Here is a 20,721-nt window from a genome sequence, read left to right as displayed (position 1 = left end):
AATTTGGCCGGAAAATGAAATCACCTAGCATGTATGAGCTAAGGGTTCTATTTCTAAAGAAAGAAGTAGTCAACATTAAAAAATGAATGAACAAAAGAAATAATGGACCCAAAAAAGTTTTTCGATCATGTCGTATGGGTGGAACAATTCAGTGAGGAAAAATGTATAATAAGCTTTTTAGCGAATTTTCTGTTGGGATCGGTGTTCGTGAAATCCATGGATGTATGTAAGGTTTCAAAAGATGTGAACTTGTTTTTTGGTGTTCCTTATGACATGGTTGAAGATGTTAAAGAGGATAATCCTACACAATTTATCAGAAGTAACACATCAACTTACGTTGAAACAGGTAAAGAATATGTTATACAAGTTATCACAAATAACACATCAACTTACATTAAAGCACGTAAAGAATAGATTTAAGTAACTTAGTCCTTTATTATTATTATTATTATTATTATTATTATTATTATTATTTAATTTACATTGTGCTGAGTATTAAACTATTAATTTTATTTTGTTGTTAACTTTGTACGGAAGTTATTGGAATCTAAGACCACATCTCTACTGGACTCGATGTGCGACATATTGCGTTGATCGACAAAAAAAAAATCCCTATTGTTGAAAAGTGATTTGAGTAACTGTATGTTTTCAATGGATATATATATATATATATATATATATATATATATATATATATATATATATATATATATGTGTGTGTGTATGTTTTCAATGGATATATATATATATATATATATATATATATATATATATATATATATATATATATACTCCTCAATAAATGAAAGTTTTTTTGCCACATGTCAATCTTTCATGAGTTTTAACACTTGTCATTTTGTGGTATTTTTGAAATAAATATTATCCACTTGTCAATTTTTGATTTGTTTCAATTTTTAAAATTAAAGTCATATACTTATATATGTAAAGTATTAAATATCATATATATGATACTAAATTGCCATAAATACATTTCTTCATTTCTTATTTTAAATTGTACATTAAAAAATGTTTTCTGTTTACACTTTAATTTAATGTTTACTCTTTTTTTAAATCAGTCCGTATAATACATGTGTCTCACACCTAGTATATATATATATATATATATATATATATATATATATATATATATATATATATATATATATATATATATATATATATATCTATAGATATATATATATATATATATATATATATATATATATATATATATATATATATATGACAAAAGTTCTACAACGAACCATTTTAAACCATAGAACCAAGAAACCATTATTTTTTCAAGTTTTAGATTTTATTATTTATCGAAAAAAATTCTAAAAATATAGAAATTCATAACTTTTTATCTTCTTTCCGTTAATATCAAATTTCATAATTTTTTTTGTATCTGTTCAGATTCACATTGTGAATCAATGTGAATCTGCACTACAAATCAATAATTTTGTATAAATTCACTGTATGAATCTGCATAGATTCACTGTGTGAATCTGCATAGATTCACTGTGTGAATCTGCATAGATTTCACAGGGCGAATCTGTACAGATTCACAATGTGAATCTGAACAAATTCAAAGTGTGAATATGAACATATCATTTGTTTTATCAAATTTGATATCAATGGATGAAGGATAAAAAGTTATGAATATCTATATTTTTAGTTTTTTTTATGATGAAAAATTTGCTCTAAATTTTGAGAAAATATTGGTTTCTTGGTTCTAAGGTTTAAAATGGTTTCTTGTTGAACGCAGCCATATATATATATATATATATATATATATATATATATATATATATATATATATATATATATATATACACCCATGTTGGTCTTGTAAGCTTGATTAAAAAGTTTACTAATTAAAGAAACTTGCATATACCTGCTATTATTACTCTGTTGGCTTGTGATTGTTAACACTTTATTAACCATTTATGACTTTCTTATTGTTTTACTTTATTCTAATATCATCTTATATTAAATTTTATAGGTCTCCAACATCCGGAGCGGATTTACTTTGTAGCAAGGGGTAGTGTTAGAGTACTCCTCAAACTTTCCCATCAAATGTAAATTTAGTGAATATTCGTCTAAATTCATCATAAATCTGTCAGAAATCCATCACAAATTTGTCACGAATCTGTTGGCAATCCACCACAAAGTTTGATAATTATGAATTTTGTCTAGACTCGTTGTTTTATTCGCAATTTTGTAAAGGAAACTACCTCCATAAATGAGTTTTTTTTTCTAATAGGGAAACCCCCAAAAAAATTTGTGCAACCCCTGAATTTTCTTTCTGGATCCGCCACTGTCCAACATCATTCATCACTTTTTCACAAATTCACAAGCAGAAAAACAATTTGAGAAAAATTATAACACCCTGTTTCGAGTCATTTCATAATTCGGGGCCATAACCCGACGATCAAGTATCATAAGACTTTAGGCTTTGGGAAAGAGAGGTTTAGACCCATGCGGATGTGGGTAATATAGATTATATGATCTAAGAGTTTGGTTTGTGCTTTGGAGTCAAAGGGTAAAATGGGAAAAGTAGTGTCTCAGACTTCTTTTATGAATTATGGATTTTAGTTCGATGTGTTTTAAGTCAAAAGTAATTAGATAGGGTTGTAGAGCTCCTCAATACCTTTCCTTATATATAAAGATCGTCGAAATAGGAGTTGAAACGAAGAAAGTTTTGACCGTTTGAAGTTAGGACGGTTTTTGGTTAAGCCGCGTACGCTAGGAGTACGGGGAAGTATGTTGGGCGTACTAGGGCATCCCTGAGTACCCTGGGCGTACGCGATTAGTGCCCAAACCCTATTTAAGCTCCTTAACTTTCCCAAACCTATTCCATTCTCAGCCTCCACCTATCTAACACCCTCCCATGAAAACCCTAACCCTAGTTTGAGACTTTTTAGAAAAAGAAGGTGATATTGAGTGCTTTGAATGTTCTTAGTGCATCTTGGAGAAGAATGAGCTCTTTGGAGAACTGTTGGTTGCATTAGAGCTTGTAGATCCAAACTTTGTTCACGTTGAGCTTTCTTCTAAAGGTATAAAGTTTGAATCTTGATGATGCATTTGATAGATCTAGCTAGTCTTGGGTGTTATTAGCTTTTGGTCACTTTAGTGCATAAAGTTTAGATTTTGAAAGTTTGTGACCTTGTTATGGATAAAGTTGGAAAATTTATCCTTTTGAACATCATATTGATTCAGATATAAAGGTTGGAGACTTGGACTTAATGGATTAAGTTGAAAGAGATGCTCTATTGGTCCCTTTGAGACTTAAAAACCAGATCTTGGTGGTTTGGACCATTCTAATGGATAAAGTTGGAAACTTTATCCATTATGGAACTATTAGGATCCATAAAAATGTGATCTTGGTCCTTCTATTCCTTCCATGCAAGTGTCATGATGTCTTAATGGATTAATAAGTTAAGGTTTTGGCTTTTGGACCTTTTCTAGACATGGAAAGTCATAAAGGTGGAAACTTTATGACTTAGAATGATGTTGTGGGACTAGAGCCGAGCGTTGGATGAAATGACTTAAGAGAAAACACCTAATGGAAAAATGTCATCTGACTGAGTACGCTGGGCGTACATTTAAGTACACTCCACGTACTCGTATGGGGTCCTGATTCTGGATGGTGAATATGCCATGCGAACGAGCTAAGTACGCCAGACATACTCAGCCTAAAAATTTGACTTTCGTTGGCCGTTGACTTTTGACTTGAGGATTGTGGGCTATTAATTAAGATTTTATCCGGATCTGGTGTTAGTAGATTCACGGGGGCAACCAGTGCATAAAAGGGATCATATCGTAGTGTTTCAAAGTTCTTCGATTCAGGTGAGTTTTCGCACTGTTCTTGTAAGTCGAAGGCACCAATGCTGGCACACTAACTTGTGTATGTAGCATACTTACTGTCTTTGTGAAGAAAAATATATATTATAGAAGAAAATTTACATACCTATCTAGTCTTAATCAATATATATTATAGAAGAAAAATATATTTTTCTACTGAATCACTTTAAAAACTCATTTCCACACACAACAAATTATAAAAAATTTGGCATCTTAGGAAAGGATGAGAAAAATAAAGTAACGGGAAACATACACAAGTAAGCAACTCTGTCATTATCCTTCTCGATCTCATTGGCAACCCGAAGGATAGGAGCAATAGAAGCAAGGGAAGAAGGGACAAGCTCGCTGTCAACAGCATCGAATTCAGGATCAACCATATCGGAAGTCCCCGTCATCCTCCTTGACAATGACCTCGGTGGACCCACCTCATCTTTGGTCCCACTCGTACTCGCCATTCCGGCCGCCCAACTCCGTCAGCACCCCTGATATCCACCTGAAACTTGTTGAAACTCTCTCTCGCTCCACCCTGAAAGCTGCTGAAGATGTGCACACGAAAACCACATTTGTATTTTTGAATTTTGATATATATAGCGTGTGTAAAGATCCTTTGCTTGTTAATTTGGGGCAATTAATTAGCTTTTAGGGCTTTTACTGCTAACAAGTAAAGAATGGAAGCATTTTTCAACTTTATGGGGACCAAGAGTATATATATATATATATATATATATATATATATATATATATATATATATATATATATATATATATATATATATATGCTTAGGTTATTATGTTCTAATTAATTATTATGTGGATGTAGGAAAGATTGTGGATCAATCATTATAATTATTTTAAGAAAGTCATTTATCCATATTATTAAATTAAAAAAAATAGAATAATAGCATTTAATTAAAAGAATGGTAAAATTGTACATTTCAATTACTTTCAAATTAAGAAACAAAAACTTAAAAAAGAAATTTTCAGATTTTAAATGATTTTTGATTATCTAAATTTTAAATTCTGATTTATTTAACTAATTGATTCAATTTTAATTCTATCTTAATGTTATTTTGTTAGAATGATGTTATATGTGATTGTTTTTTAATATTAGAATATTATTGAATAATAACAAAATTCTTGAACCTACAATTGAATAATAACAATATTATTATATATTCATATCTATCTGAACTTAAATACAAATTCATAAATATTCTTACAGACTGTTAGTCAGATACATTTTAACATAATTATACATATTCTAACAAAATGTCATGAAATGAATAAAATCCTTAAGAATAGCATTTTCAAATATACAATTATTGAACAAATACACTTAACCTTCTTCAATGGTCCAAATTATCGACTTGTTTACAACTATTCTTATGAAAATATGATGTATTTTCATAAGAATGTAACTTGTTATTGAACTCTATTACAAGTCTCTCTCTTGTAAGATCAATCTTTGATTCCTTCTTCAAGCTATTTTGAAAGAATAACAAATACAAGTAGGTACATTTTCACTAAAAATTATCATAAACTTATATTCTTTCAGAATTTCATAATCTGATAAAAAATTCAGGTACTTTATTCCGAAAGAATTATACCTTGGGGCGAGCCTATTTGACCGCTTGATATCCTTCTACCGAAAGGTGTATTCTTGCTTGGTTGCAGAATGCAATTTCCTATAGAATTGAAAACCAAACCATAGATAAAAATAACCATATTATTTTATAAGAAATAATGACATACTATTACAAAATATGAAACCCTTACCATATAAAAACATGTATTTGAAAAACCATTTATAAGAATGATATTTTAAGAATATCAGTGATTGAACACCATCAAATTTTCTTTAAAAAAATTTCCTTCATGATGAAACAAGTAATGCACAAAAATCATAATTTATAAGACGATAAATGTAAACCAAATACTTCATGAACTAAAATGCATGTTGAAAAATTCTTCATTTTAATATATGATTAGTTCTTTTTCCTTCGTTGGAGCACATGTTATTAATGAAATTTCAAATATGTAAATTGATACAATGAAACGCTAATCCTTTCTCAAATAACAAAGTTAAAACCTTGGAAAGAAAACTTGAACATACTAACAATATTATCCATTTTCTTTGTTCAAAAGAATACAATTTTAAAACATATGCAAGAAACATTAGCGGCATGTTGGGTTATTGCCTAATAGCTTCCAAGGAAATCCATTTTATTTATTTTGAATTTGATTTAGCCCAAATAAAGCTTTCAATATGTAGTCCCATAACAACCCTAATAAAGTTACAGAGTGTATTGTCTCTCTCCTATGATGCACAACAGCCATGGTAAGATCAGGGCCGGCCCATGGGCCTGGGTAAGTTGGATGACCGCCCCGGGCCCCCAAATGCCAAAGGGCCCCTAATTTACACTTGTTATATTGGTTATATGGTATTAGCCCATTAGTTTTAAGCCTATTGGGCTAGATTTTCAAAGCCCAAAACTCTAATTAACCTATATCTACATCGATCCAAGAGAGAAAGCGAGAGGAAGCGTGCATCGTCCCACTTCCAAGTTCCAAGGCGCAATTGATTTTCGAAGATTAACCGATTTCTATGGGAAATCCAAACGACTCTTCTTTAGAATCTAGAAACAATGGTTAGTGAATCCATTTCTTCTCTAATTTCTTTTTTCTTATTCAAGATTTCAAGTGAACAATTTCTTCTCCTATTCTCCAATCTCCATCTTTTATGATTTTTTGAGTTTGTCCACAACAACCACGTTGTCACGTACCATACTAGAACTGAGAACCAGAGCATCCAAAGTCTAATTGCTTTTCCATCTTTTCATGATTCCAGAAAACTGAAATCCATTCTTACCCTTCTTATTTTTGATATCAAGTTTTCTTTGTCTAAAATAGCATCGGTGACTGAGAGACTAGAATCTAGAATGGAGAGTAACTCAGACTCAAAATCTTCTTGAAATTGAGACAAAATCGAGAATACTTGAAATTGAGACGAAACTGATTATAAGTCTCTATAAGTTCTAGTTTATAGCATTCTTGGAATTTCTTATTTTTGTTTGAAATTCGATTTTTTCTATGAATCTTTTTTTCAACTTCAGAATTTTGTGTTATGTAGAATCGGAGGAGTATTCGACCTTCTGATTGTGAATGGTCTTCAGATCATATTTCACTTTTGGCTGAATTTAGGTGCAAGCCTAGAACAAGAACATGATGCATTTTCATTTTAGGCAAGTTTTTTGTATTTTTAATTATGATTATAGGTATGCATGTTAATGAATTGATGATGATGTTGTTATAGATGATAGCGAAAGAGGCTTTTAAAGCAATGTAAGTGAAAAAAGAAAAATGTGATCGAAGTAGATCGTTAGTATTTGTTGGGAATTTATGCAATGTGCAATGATCTACTACACTCTTACACTCTGTATCATGTTATCTTTTGGAAAAATCAATCATTTTTATTTTTTTGTTTATTTGTTTTTGATAGAAACTTAATTTCAGATAGTTTATGAACCTTAAGTTGAAGAGTAAGTTTTAGTAGTGGTGATGTATATCTTTGTGATAAAGGTGGGTCGGATGAAACAACATACAAATAGAGACATTTTTTTTACTGTTGAATATAAAGGTGCAAATACCTTTTTATAAATTGTTCGTTTCTGAGTTTTCTCTACTTAGTTGTTTGTTTGAAGTTATTAAAGAATATATATATATATATATATATATATATATATATATATATATATATATATATATATAGGGTTAGGTTCATGTGAGACGGCCTAATTTTGTGAGACCGTGAGACGCATTTTTTTATTTTTTTTATTTTTTTAGTTAATTCAAGTTCCGAAAATAATATTTAAAATTTTTTTTTTTGGATTTTTCCATTTATTTTGCATTTTAAAATTATTTTTTAGAATATGTACAGTGTAATATTCTATTAGAATATTTCACGTATTTTTCAAAAAAAGTGGGATTTTTTTTTATTTTTTTTAGTTAATTCAAGTTCCGAAAATAATATTTAAAAAAAGAATTTTTAGATTTTCCCATTTATTTTGCATTTTAAAATTATTTTTTAGAATATGTCAGTGTAATATTCTATTAGAATATTTCACGTATTTTTCAAAAAAAACGGGATTTTTTTTAGTTAATTCAAGTTCCGAAAATAATATTTAAAAAAAGAATTTTTGGATTTTTCCATTTATTCTGCATTTTAAAATTATTTTTAGATTTGGTCTCACGGTCTCACAAAATTAGAATGGTCTCAAATGAATCTGAACATATATATATATATATATATATATATATATATATATATATATATATATATATATATAGGAAAGGGCCCTACTTTTGTGTTTTGCCCCGGGCCTCAAACTGTCTTGGACCGGCCCTCGGTATGATTTCAAGTATCTAATATTTAAAAATTTTTATCAAATATTGCCGTATTCCATTTCTTTTTCCAGAACGAGTAACAAAAACAGAGATATATTTCAAAAACTATTAACCACAAGCAAGATCGGTCGGTTAGACAGTTACATTAAATTAATCTTGATTCCTACTGTTTGTCTTGAGAAAATTCACATTATTGATTGCCATTAAAAAAAATCAGAACCCAATACAACCATACCTGCAACTAGGGATATTTTATTGTCCATAGCAACCGGTGATGCGTGATGATGATTGATACGCGGCAGGTGATGCTCGCCAACATAGCTCATATACTTTATATTCGATTCATCTAAAATGGACCGACGTTGAAGATGATTACTGCCATTTTTTGGCCGGCGATTGAATGGGGGATTTATATGGCCGCAGGTGTTAAGAGGAAGAAGGGATAAATTAATGCCAATGGCTTTGTGTCTTCCAGTCGCGTAGGGTTTTATAGAATAACAATTAACACATTCATAAATATTTGCTTAATACAAAGAGATTTGACTGGGATAGAAATCAAATTAATTAAATTAAAAGTATTAATTAAAATGTAAGATTACAAAAATACCTTATTGAAATGATTGATCTACGTTAATTCCTATATCCACACAGTTAGAATATATATATATATATATATATATATATATATATATATATATATATATATATATATATAACCCGTGGTAACCACGGTTATAAAATTAATTAAACTTTTATAATAAAAATTTATAATTATTAATCAGTTATTTTAAATAAGTCATTTTAAATAAATTATTAGTTAAGAGATATATCAAAAGTTTAAAGTTATTATAATTTCAAACTTAACATATAGTTAAAAAAATATATATTTGAATTTTGAAATGAATTACCTAATATATCTAGATGACACATGGCAGAATATTAATACGGAGTTGTATTAGAGTGCCACTTGACAAAATGATATTAAAACTATTCATTTATTAGAATATATATATATATATATATATATATATATATATATATATATATATATATATATATATATATATATATATATATATATATATATATATATATATATAATAAGAAACCCAAAAGTTTTAAGACCAAAATCTTAAAAATAAGGAGGTTAGATATGAAGCCCTAGATTTAATTTGGATGGTATAGATTATATAAGAGGTATGGTGATCCATGCAAATAAGTTTAGGCCAATAAAAATAAAGCATTCACACTATAAAATAAAGATTGATATCGCCTCCTTATTTTAGAACAAAACCTTTGTCATATTGTAAGGGCTGTTTGGTAGGATCTGAAATTTTAAGATCTGAATTTTTAAGAGGTCTGAATTTTTAAGAGGGTCTGAATTTTTAAGATCTGAACTTTTAAATATTGTTTGGTTGAAACATCTGAATTTTTGTGCTGAATAATAAAAATAACTATTTTACCCTTCGTGTTATTTTTTATTTCAAGTATATCACAAATTATAAAAATTCCAAAATCAAAATCAATTGCTAGAAAAAAATTATATATTTACATAATTACATGCTAAACATACAAACATACATTCAATAGAGTTTCAAACTTTTGACAACAATTTTAGCTATTAAACTTGACTGGAGAGCAATCCACTTCCTGTTAACATGATCGACAGTCAAAAGACTAGTTATATATAACTTCAGCAATCAATTATCTTCTTCCTAAGATGATCTTGTTTTCCATTTGTTACCACCCTTGTTAATACATACCTGAAATCATCAAATGGTGACCGAAAACACCTCAATTTGATCCAAACTACATTGATTCAAAATAACAAAGCAGCAACTAAGGAGTCACCAAATCAGCCATCAACGGACATATCCTTGAAGTTTTTGAATCCAATAACTCAAAAACCCATTTAAGCTTAAATAACTTCAACTAACCAAGACATCAAGACAGATTTCACATAACAGATTTAACTTCAACAAAATGAATTACACACACCAAAATCACAAATTACACACTCAAAGGAATCATAGGCAAAGGAACTCCTAAACTTCAAGAACAGATTTCACAGCAATCAATTTTTGAAAAATCAAAGAAAAACGAACCTGGTGGGTGTGCGAGGTCGACAATGGGGACGGATGTGCAGTGAGAAGTCGAATGACCGAAGAGGATAGAGAATCACCTGTTCCTTGTATTCCATGCTCGAATCATAATTCTCCTTCTCCATAGAAAAAGTTAGGGCAAAAAAAAGTTTACCTGGTGTCGCCAGCGAATGGCTAAAGGATGACGCTAGCCGGAGGTGGTTCAGTGGATGGCGGCGACGACCAGAGAAGAGGTCGGTGAGAGATGATGTGGAGAAGGGGAGAGTCGATTGTAAAGGCATAGAGATCTTGAGAGGCGAGAGAGAGAACCGATGGGCAAAATAGGAAGCGCGTCTTATTTTTTTTGTTCAGATGCGTTTTGAAGTCTGATTCGGTAAGATGTTTTTTTACAATTAAGATGATTTATTAAGCAGCAAACAAACACTCTGAATCTTATAGATTAGATTCAGATGTGCCTCTTATTAAGAGGCATTAAGTGGTAAACAAACAAGACCTAACTCACTTTTCTCTTTGCACTCTCTATAACGTAAAAAACCCTTATCAACATCATCTCCACTCTTGGTTACAACTACCGCCACCTCTATCCATAGCAACCTTCACCGTCGACGACGACTACCGTGTTGCTGCACACCACCATGTGTCGACCACACCCGAAACCGTAGATCTATACCCGAGCCGTCTCCACCATCAATCTCAGATGCTTCCGCCTCCGCCTCCATACCACACCGACGTCGATGCTGACGCAAGATAACCTAGATCTATTCTCAGTTCCATCGTTTCTTAGTACCACCAATGTTTAAGCTACTCGACTTATCCACTCACCACATCTAGGGGTGCAAACGAGCCGAGCCAAGCCCGAGCCTGGCCAGGCTCGGCTCGGGCTCGTTTAAGTTATATGAGGCTCGAGCTCGAGCTCGGTTCGATTCGAGCTTTCTTTTACTGAGCTCGGTTCGAGCTCGTAAAGAGTTATACAAGCTCGGCTCGAGCCCAGGCTCGACTCGTTTTTATCTGACGTGCGTAAATAAGCTTAAGCTCGGCTCGAGCTCGTTAAAAAGCATGTTTACTAATACCCTAAATTCATAATTCTCCTAATATGTTTTTATTTTAATATATATAAATAATAGTAAATTATATTATATAAAGGCTCGTTTAGGCTCGCGAGCCTAATCGAGCTTAGTGACATAGGCTTAAGCTTGAGCTCGTTTAATAAACAAGCTTAATATTAAGCTCGAGCTCGGCTCGGGCTCGTTTAAAATCGGTTTCGAGTCGAGCTTTTAACGATCCGATCTCGAGTAGCTCGCGAGTAGCTTGGCTTGTTTGCACCCCTAACCACATCTCTCTTTCTAATATCGCCATGGTGTCTTTATCGATTACATGTTGTGATTTGTGAACATAGAAAATGACTTAGCTTTTCCTTTTTTACATGCAGAAATATTCATAGGATCAGAGTACTTGATATAAGACAGCATCCAAATTATTTTTTGTTTTTCCAGATCTTACTCCCGATCTTCATGTATTTGTATTTGTATTTGAATATGAAGGTTTTGTGTTATATGATATCTATGTGTGGGTGACTGTTTAACTGTTTGTGTGTGTGTGTTTGATATGTTGTACATGTGTGTATGATATATATCATTTGTGTATCTTTTTATATGATATCTATGTGTGGGTGACTGTGTAACTGTTTGTGTGTGTGTGTTTGATATGTTGTACATGTGTGTATGATATATATCATTTGTGTATCTTTAATTATGTATCTATGTTTTGTCTGAGAAACTGTTTAATTGACCATCTTTTTTTTTCTTTGTGGATAAATTAAATATAGTGTGTATAGTCTGCGAGTGAGTTTATATGTAAAATGTTCTTCCATTTTTTTATTCTTGGTTGTGTCATGGATTCAGGTTTTTTCTTAAATTGTTCTGAGCCATTAAAAATTGACCAAATTAATATCAACAACTCAAATTAATAGATACAACGTTAATGAGTAAAAAAAACTATATTTTGAGTTAATTTGAAATCTATAAAGTCATGTCAATAACAAATTAGTTTTCTAACTATTAACTAACTAATATTTAAGATATGAACTTAATATATTAGATGTAGTGTTTTATAATTATATTATTAATAAAATGTTTCATAATTAATTAAAAATATTTGTATTTTTTTCTTTTGAAAGTAGAAACGTTTGATATTATGATGCCTTTTATACGGATATAGTAATGATTTAAATAAACAAATAAGTAGATCATGTAAAATTTTATAATGAAAATATGTTTCTTTTATTTTTCTAGTGGAAAACATGAATAATTTTGTTTAAGAGTTGGTGCTATGGAACTAAGATGATAATGAGTTGGAGTTTAAATAAGATGATAATTAAAATAAAATAACCTTTAATATAAAGGAAAGCTTAATCTAACGAATTAATTATTACTAGAAAGGGAACCCTGCTATGCGGGGGTCAGAAGCTTTCGCATGGATTGGGGGTTTTGATCTGTGTCATTCTACAACCCACCTATTTACAAACGTATAATAACCAAATATGTTCTAGTATGCTATAAAAAAATGAATGTACATTGCTATTTCTTAATTTCATTAATTGTGCATACCCTTGATTTCTATAAACAAACATAAAAAACACAACATCAATTTAAAGAAAGAATATAGAGTTGTCTAAGTTTTTTTTTTCCAATAAGATGAATTTACTTATATTGATTTACTAAATCTTTACAAAAACAAAACTCGTAAATTATTATAAGCTTATTGATCAAATACACAATAAAAGCTTATTGATCAAATACACAAAAATGGTAATTAGATAGCTAAATATGACATTCCTTATACCTTAGAAATGAAAATTGGGAAATATAAATAGGGAAAAATGATATTTCATACTATAAGAATAAAACACTAGGGAATCACATATTCCATTCTATCAAAACAAAACAAACAGACAAATATGACATTCTTTATAGCTAGAAATGAAAATTAATAAATAAAACATTGAAATATGAAATTTCGTAATGGAATAATAAGCGCACGTTGTAGGAACGAATTTTATAAATTAAAAAGAAAGGATCACATTTATAGACCACCTCAACAATCTTGCCAGATGAGCTTCCTTCTCTGACCTAGTTATATGTAAGATTGTGATTTCAGTTGCCATTTTCTGCGATTTAAAATCCAGTATTATTCATCATACTTGTTGCTATTACAATATACAAAACTGTCCCAGCTTCATGGATGTGCTTCAAATTCCCAAACTCCAAGTGGGAATAGACATTCCCTAATCTAACATTTCCAACTGTACCCATTAAGACATTAAACAGCGATTCCATTACCAATTTTTCTAGCCATGTAGGTATTCAAATCCAAATGTTATAGAAATCATTTCAATAAATGATTTAACCAAATCTTCCAAAATACAACAATGTTTTCTATATGAAGTGAGGGCAAAGAGGTAATTCATGAGGCCATGAAAAAAAAATTAAGTATTGAACCGAAATTTACATATCGAATAAACTTTTTGTTTTTATAAAATTTTAAAATGGGGGAAAAAGGTGGGAGAAAGAAATACCCAAAACGATATATACAGCTTCGTGTCACCAGTTTGCAGTATTAGTATCATCTGGCTGAAACAATAACACTATAGAATAAGAATTGAAAAGAGGAAGATTCAATTAATTGGAAAAACAGTAGAAGAAATAATATCACATAAGCCTTTCAAATTATTTACATGTTTATTAGAGCATATTACCTCCATTTCTTTCTATAACAACGTTTCACTTTCTATTTATTTTCTTGTTAGGGTTCTAATTTGAAAAGACCTAATTTTTAATCTAACATATCGAATAATAGTCACAAAGGCCTTAAAAGTTGTTGTTGCAGCAACAGTTGTGGTGGTGGCTATGGGGATGAACATGTATAGTTCCATTAATCCTCAAAATATATATAATAAAAAAATGTATGCTGCCAATTGCCGAAAGCTTACCTGAAGATGAAGCAGTGGAGAACGATGGCAATGGAGAAGCTAACATTCTGAAAACGCAACCAAGCAAAAACTGAATACAAAAATTAAGCAATCGGAAACTAAAATTCAGAATTAAGGAAGGAAGCCCTACTGGAAGATAAGGCAGGAATACCCAAATAAAATAAAATTAAAAACACTAAACCTGGAAGAGGAATGATTCAGATGAAGTGAAGCAGATACGCAACGCCGGAGGAAAAAGCTTCATATGCAACTGGGTCCAAATCACAATGGTTAACAGCCTGAAAAAAGAAAAAGTAGAAAATCTTATATAATTGATGCAAAGATTGAGGGCAGATTTGTCAAATGATCGCAAAATGTAATAAGTTTACCTCTGCACACTGTAAGTACAACCTCAAAGCCAATTTAGGTGCTGGAACATATGAAAGTGCCTCAATTGTCTGAAAATGAACCCAACTCCTGCCGGCGCAAACCCGAGCAATCAGAACCCTAACTGGGAAGAAAGGACGGCTCCAAGGCAATCAGCCAACTGGTCGCTCTCTCCTCCTTCGAAGTCACATAAATTGAAACAACATAAATCGGATTTTCGATGTACCACTAAATTTCTCATAAATCGAAACCACATAAATTGAAATCATTGTACAATGCAAATAATGAACTTACTTGGGATTTGCTATCTTCTGAAATGAAACCCACGAAATAAAAGAATCGGATTTTGGATGTACCAGTAGTGGAGAAGGCAGAGGGCAAATTTGACACAGATTTCCTTCAATTGATGTAGGGCTTACATGAAGGTAAAGGTTTTCTGGGAATCACACTGGTGTTTGTCCGCCATGAACAGACAGGGAAGATGACGGTGGAATTTGGGGAGATAGAAGGAGGACGGGACGGAGGTTGATTGAGGGCAAAGGAGAGCGAAAGAGCATCATGCGATCGGAAGAGAACGGATGATCGGGTTCAATAGAGAAGAAGTGAGAAGAAGAATCGAGAGTGTAATAAATCGATTGGGTTAAGAGGCGGTGATCGGTGGTAAAAGAGAAGATGACACGTTTGTTGAATGAACAGTGGTGAACAGTGACGTAGACGTCTATTAAAAATACAGTATATACATTTATCCTATTAATAAATTAAAGAAATAGCACACAAACAAAAATACATTAATAAATTAACAAATTGACACACAAACAAAAATAAAGGGACCGAAAATGTAATTTAAGAGATCAAAACTGGCCAAAATATCTCAGGTTAACTTTTCCTTTTGTTCACAATTTTAATATATATATAATAATAATTATAAAATGAATGTTATATTATGAGAGGAAGAGATATAATATGAGTAATTTTGGAAGTAATTTTTAAATTTAAAAGATGGTGATATGGTTATTATGACGTGTCCAAGGGCAATGGTCTCCATAGAGGTATTAAACTAGGAGTCTATGACCTCGTAACTAGAGTACATTATGACATTGCATGGTAAACAGTTATATATCATAAGTAGTTAATAAGTAGTTAATAGGCTAATATAGATTGATGTTTCTACTTCCCACATTTATTTAAACTTTTTAAAAGATATTTTTTTAACCCTTCTATTTACATAAGTATAATTAAATAACCCTTTCTTTTATAAAGTTTTACTTTATACGATCATCGTTTTGCCAAACGTAAAAGTTTGAAAAAAAATATAAAACTAAGTACTATATCATCTTTAACAATAACTATAAAAGATTTACCGGCGTTGCCGGGGTCGGAAGGTATTGCTTTGTAAAGTAAAGTAGCATGTTGGTTGCTTTTTGTCCGTTAATGTGAGGGTAATTTGGTCTTTCCAGATAGTAGGGACTGAATTTGTCATCATGGGTAAACCATATGGACCATTTATGTAATTTTGTCGTCAAATTCAACAAAACCTAAGGACCATTTATGTAAAATAAACCAATTCCTTACTGTTCATAAATGCTTTTACACATTAAAAAAAACTCATTAATTAAAGAAGTGACGATAAAAAAAATGGGAATCGTTTTAAGCAAAAGCGGAGCGAGAGAATTGAGCGGAAGAAGTAAAAAACAATAACTTAGGGGAAAAGTGGCAACAGGTAAAACAATTGAGGCAAAAGAGTAAAAAAAAGTTGTAAAATTACCATTTCATAAAAGTGTTATCCTTTAAACAAAGTGACACACAAACAAAAATGAAGGGACCGAAAATGTAATTTAAATGACCAAAAGTGGCAAAAATATCTCAGCTTTACTGTTCTTTTTGTCCACAACTTTAATATATATAATAATAATAATAATAATAATAATAATAATAATAATAAAACACGCTTAAATTAGCCAAAGATATGAATTTTTTTAGCTAATATATATCACTATATTTTTTAAATTTTTTATCACGTGAATTTAACTTGTAATCTATATTCTTAACATAGATGTTACTTCTTAAATTATTATTTAGTTTTTCTTTTTTACTATAAAACTCTTATTTTCATATTAAATTTATGTTATTATGTTTAGAAATTGGAATCTAAATGATGTTATTTAATTGGTTACTGATCTAAATTTTTATATAATATTGATATAAAAGTGAAGAATGTTTTTCATTTAATACGGAGTATATTTTAGTTAAAGATTGCCAATGAATCTACCGATAAGTAAACTAACTTTATTATTTGTGATTCCTAGCTTACTTAATATTTAGACTTATTAATTTATTTTATTTATTTATTTATTAATCCTAAACATAATTTAAAGAATATATTTCGTAATAAGAGTTTGAGCTTCATCCGACTATGATTGATAAATCCCAAATGAGTAATTGGATGTTGACATCGTTAAGATTGATGAACCCCAAATGAGTTCATGTCCATACAATGGATAACTTTATCATTGATGGACCGCAAATAAGTTCACGTTGACACAAAAGATAACTCACTGACATTTTTATGTTTTTCTAATATATAATCAAGTTTAACCAATTATTTCACGATCTAAAGCCCGGTTGAACGTAAGTTGAGTGTGGACATTCGAGTTTTGTATTTAAGTAAAGCTCAAGTTTGGCTCTTTACTGATCGCCGAAAGGAACAAATCGTCGGAATGAAACAAATCGAAAGGAAACAATTTGACGGCCATCGAAATGACACTAAATTTCATTCGGAAACTAATCGTCGGAATGAAACAAATCGCCGCCGCCGCATCGCGCGGGTACGCTACTAGTATATATATATATATATATATATATATATATATATATATATATATATATATATATATATATCCGTTGAAAACTTAAAGTTTTCTGAGAACCCAAGAACTAAAGGTGAAATGTTAGATCAAAATTAACTCATTAAGGACATGATCGTCATCTTACCAATCTCATTTAATATTTAATTTTATATGTTTTTGGAAAATTTAATAAAAATGTCTAAAAACTAACATAATAAATCACATATTTGGATTTTTTTATGAAAATAATAAACTACCTTTGATGCTTAGATTGAATTGCCTCTCCATAAAATACAACCTAATTTCTTCTCACATTATGATTATTGGTTTTTTGCATCTCTAGTTATATTGTTAAAGCTCTCAGATAATCCGTTTTCAACTACATAACACATGTTGCCCTCTTGAAAGAAAGCTCTACACCATGATTTTGGGTTCTTTTCCATAAGATATTCAAATGCTACAGGATTAAGCAGTTAGATTTCCTTCATGGATACATTAAATAAAGGCTCAGTGGATGCCTTGCATGCCTTCCAAAATATCCTCTCATAGTGTACACCAGTGAATCTTTTCCTGAGGTTGGCAAGAATATGCCTTGCACATTGTCTATGCTCAACTGTAGGCAATATCTCTTTCACATCCTCCAACAACCCATACATAATAAAGGTAATCTGTTAAAAAAATAAAAATTCATTTTAGTCTACATAAATTTGGATAGTAAGTGACATACCTTATGTTCATCTAACATTAAGGTAATTGTAACAACCCAAAATTTAGAAAGATTTGAGTTTTAGTCAAAGATTGACCATAAGGGCAATTTGGTCATTTATGAGAAAGAGAAGGGAATATGAAGTTGTAACTTCATGAAGATGTCCAAGAAAAGGTTAAGTCACAATAATAGGTTAGATGAGTGAGTTCTAGATAAAAAAAATGCATGAGAAATGCATTTTTGGCCAAAAGGGTAAATTGGTATTTTATGCTTCTAGGCCATCTTCATGACTTAATATATTAAGATATGTATGAATTCAACGATATATGACTAAAGAAACTTGTAGAGTATGTTCCCAACTTCGCGTGCATATAAAGATCAATGAAAACGGATAAGAAACGAAGAAGTTATGCACATTTGAAATTGGGACAAAAATGCACCAAAGCTGTTGCAGATTCCCAAAAGTCGCGACGTGGGTAATACTCTCACGGCGTGACTATCACTTTTCGCAATGTGACCAACACTTTTCACGACGTGAAAGCGTGTAGAGAACACATATTTAATCTGTTAAACTTTTGTTTTTGAACCAAATTATCCCAACTCGAACAAGGGCTCTTATGGGAGATTTTGAAGATATAAATTGGTCTAGAGAAGGCTAGAATCAAGGGAAACAAGTTGTAATCTTTGGAAACATATGATATAAGATTTTTTTTTCTTGATTGAGTTTATGAGCTTCCGTGGAAAATGTTTAATTCATGATTGAAACTTGAAATAGCTTGTGGATAACTTTATCATGATGTTATTACAAGTGTTTAGAAGCTAATTACAAGCCTCATGTTGAGATTACATGGTTAAATTTGTTTATTGATTAATAGGGTTTCAAACCCTAATCGGTGGAAGTGATAAAATAGTGAAATTGAGAACATAACTTAATGAATTTAGTCATATGTAAGCTTAGTTCATGGAGCTTAATCTGTTTCTTGACAAGAAATTATCAATTTAGTATTTTGGGATAAAAATGTGATTTTGGTGAATTGGAGTGTTATTAAACTCTTAATAGGCTAAGACAAGTATTAATATGTTTGTGAATGTGTATGAATACGCCTATGAAAAAAGTTGTCAAAATATGGATCAAGATGCAGAAATTGACAAAAAGGAGACAAAAAAGGACAGTTAGTGTTCACTAACTGATAAGGCGAGCTATTATTCTCACTCTTTTTTATGATTGTTATACGTTTAAATTATATATATATATATATATATATATATATATATATATATATATATATATATATATATGCATGTATGTATTAGAACCTTGATGCACTAAGTGAATGTTATCAAGTTATGAGGCAAAAATAGATCATGAATATACATAAATATTATGTATCTAAGCATGTCTATATATGATTGGAGTTTATGTATGAGGTATACATAGAGACATGTAGCAGAACATGTAATGAGTATAATTTCCTTCGGGAAAATGAGATTGATATCTTTTCAGGAAATGTGATCGATATTTCCTTCAGAAAAATGAGATTGATATTTCCTTTGGGAAATGAGATTGATATATCCTTAGGAAAAATGAGATTCATATTTCCTTCGAGAAATGAGATTGATATTCCTCCGATAAAATGAGATTGATATTCCTTTTGGAAAATAAGATTGATATTTCCTTCGGGAAAATGAGATTGATATTTCCTTTGGCAAATGAGAATGATGTTTCCTTTGGGAAAATGAGATTGATGTTTCCTTCGGGAGAATGAGATTTATATTTCCTTTGGGAAATTAGATTGATATTCCTTAGGGAAGTTGAGATTGATATTCCTTTGGGAAAATAAGATTGATATTTCCATCGGGAAATGAGATTGATATTCCTTCGGGAAAATGAGATTGATATTCCTTCGGGAACATTAGCATATTTCCTTCGGGAATGAGAAATAGATATGAGTATATATCATTTGGGAATGAGAATGAGATACAAGTATACTTCCTTCGGTAATGAGATTGAGATATCAGCCTATTTCCTTTGGGAATATGTTTGAGATATGAGAATATGAGATTGAGTATGAGATGAGATACACAGAGTATACGAGACTTAATCGAGATGAGACATACAAAGTATATGAGAATTACCATAAGATGAGTTATATGGAGTATATGATAATGAGAATGATATATATATATATATATATATATATATATATATATATATATATATATATATATATATAGAGAGAGAGAGAGAGAGAGAGAGAGAGTATACATGATTGAATATAAGATGAGATATATAGAGAGTTATGATGTGATATACTAGATGAGGTATATATAGAGTACATGAGTTTAAGTAGAGATACACAAAGTATATGAGACTGAGTAGAGATGAGATATACCGAGTATATTAGATTGATTAGAGATAAGATATATTAGAAAATATAACAT

General features: G+C 30.6%; 3 long non-coding RNA genes and 1 pseudogene across 10 annotated transcripts in view; 1 reads left to right on the top strand and 3 right to left on the bottom strand.

Annotated features, from left to right (window-relative positions):
- Positions 1-4,404, bottom strand: part of LOC145166019 (callose synthase 7-like) — a 30,958-nt pseudogene extending 26,554 nt beyond the window's left edge. The window contains exon 1 of the transcript XR_013740324.1: positions 4,121-4,404. The product of XR_013740324.1 is annotated as a callose synthase 7-like (transcript). The remainder of the gene's footprint in view (positions 1-4,120) is intronic.
- Positions 4,405-5,291: 887 nt separating this feature from the next.
- LOC145162411 (uncharacterized) lies at positions 5,292-8,671 on the bottom strand. Its single transcript, XR_013739090.1, has 3 exons — positions 8,507-8,671; positions 5,475-5,552; positions 5,292-5,349 (listed from the first exon to the last, which is right to left on the bottom strand). It is a non-coding gene; the product is annotated as an uncharacterized LOC145162411 (long non-coding RNA).
- On the top strand, positions 6,414-7,352 carry LOC145162401 (uncharacterized). The gene is made up of 2 exons (XR_013739078.1): positions 6,414-6,515; positions 6,998-7,352. It is a non-coding gene; the product is annotated as an uncharacterized LOC145162401 (long non-coding RNA).
- A 4,571-nt stretch (positions 8,672-13,242) lies between the features above and the next one.
- LOC145166017 (uncharacterized) lies at positions 13,243-15,401 on the bottom strand. Of its 7 annotated transcripts, none has more exons than XR_013740317.1 (6): positions 15,022-15,401; positions 14,730-14,904; positions 14,543-14,639; positions 14,362-14,408; positions 13,948-14,002; positions 13,243-13,539 (listed from the first exon to the last, which is right to left on the bottom strand). It is a non-coding gene; the product is annotated as an uncharacterized LOC145166017 (long non-coding RNA). The 7 variants fall into 7 exon arrangements; XR_013740320.1 differs by having other exon boundaries at positions 13,243-13,674; positions 14,362-14,431; positions 15,022-15,400; XR_013740322.1 differs by having other exon boundaries at positions 13,243-13,674; positions 13,948-13,998; positions 15,022-15,399.
- Between the last annotated feature and the right edge of the window lie 5,320 nt (positions 15,402-20,721).

This window comes from Lactuca virosa, chromosome 3 (assembly GCF_052849685.1).
Source record: "Lactuca virosa cultivar CGN04683 chromosome 3, Lactuca_virosa_CGN04683_v6, whole genome shotgun sequence".
In the NCBI taxonomy this organism is placed as follows: domain Eukaryota; kingdom Viridiplantae; phylum Streptophyta; class Magnoliopsida; order Asterales; family Asteraceae; genus Lactuca; species Lactuca virosa.
The sequence above is the reverse complement of the archived record's forward strand: the minus strand, read 5'-3'. Positions and strand labels throughout refer to the sequence as shown.